The sequence below is a fragment of the Apaloderma vittatum genome, unplaced genomic scaffold, assembly GCF_000703405.1.
Source record: "Apaloderma vittatum isolate BGI_N311 unplaced genomic scaffold, ASM70340v1 scaffold30270, whole genome shotgun sequence".
In the NCBI taxonomy this organism is placed as follows: Eukaryota; Metazoa; Chordata; class Aves; order Trogoniformes; family Trogonidae; genus Apaloderma; species Apaloderma vittatum.
In genome coordinates, this window is record NW_009695520.1 from 1 (window position 1) to 1,182 (window position 1,182).

Below are 1,182 nucleotides of genomic sequence, written 5' to 3' on the forward strand. Positions count from 1 at the left end.
CTGAGGAACACCGCTTGACACTGGTCTCCATTGAGCTGTTGATAGGGCCTGATTGTAACCTCACATTTTACAAATTATCTACATCATTGCACACTAAAATTGCTCACATTGGACAAAAGAAAGCTCCATCACAAGCAAGAAAAACATTTTGCTCGCACCTGCTACTGTGAAGGGTTTAGGCTGAAACGAACCACCAGCCAACAGGAACTCGGCTGAGAGAGAACCTAAACGCCTAAACCTCCTGAGTACATCCCTGAGGAAACAGGTCTCCTTAAGTTTACTTTCAGACTTTAAAGCATTTAAAGATAGGCTCAGGCATATTTGCAGAGTCCACAAGCATGAAGCCTGAAGCTTCTCATCTTAACACGGAGAAGGTTTCTTATACAAAGCATTTCAGTGGCAGAGGCTTTGAGAACTAGGGAAACGTGCTTGTGTAGAGCAAACCCTCTTGACACTGCTTAAACGAGGAAAACTACTTTTGGTAGTAGAGCTGGCAGATCTACTTTGCTCATGAAATCAACAAGAATCTTTTCGTTTCCACAGCGCGCCCGAGGAGCGCTTAAGGCGGAGCAGAGGAAAGCGCCACACGTCCCCTCCTCCCTCCCGGGCCCGGGCTTGCAACGCGGAGCCCTTGCATGACGAGGCCCTGCCGGGAGGCGTGACAGCAACACTCCGTGGAGAGAATCTCGTCAGGAACGGCCTGAACGCCACGGGAGAAAGAACACCCCCGCTCCCGCCTCAGTCCTGCCTCCTACCTGCAGCGACGGCCCCGCACTCCCTGGCTCGAGGCAGGTCCCCGCCTACCCGCTCTGCCGCTGCACCCCCCATTCCGGGGGTGAATGGAACGTCCTCCCCACGCACGGCTGCCTCCGCGACTTGGTACCGCCCAGAAGGTGGGAGCAGAGAAGAAAGGCGGTGTGCGGGGTGAGCTAATTACCTCTTGAAGAAGCAGATGGGATGTGTATACAGAGCTCCCTGGTGGTCTAGTGGTTAGGATTCGGCGCTCTCACCGCCGCGGCCCGGGTTCGATTCCCGGTCAGGGAAACTTGTTTTTAATTTTTTTTTTTCCCCCTACTTTGTGCCTTTCAACCGTGGCTCTTTTGCTGTCTCCAACTCTCTCCCGATTTTACAAATCACGGAGTATCCGACCGGCAGCTCTGCGAGCCCTAAGGCTTGACACTG

The 1,182-nt window shown here is 53.2% G+C and overlaps 1 non-coding gene across 1 annotated transcript; it reads left to right on the forward strand.

Annotated features, from left to right (window-relative positions):
- Positions 1 to 972: 972 nt before the first annotated feature.
- Positions 973 to 1,044, forward strand: TRNAE-CUC. Its single transcript has one exon. It is a non-coding gene; the product is annotated as a tRNA-Glu (tRNA).
- Positions 1,045 to 1,182: the final 138 nt, after the last annotated feature.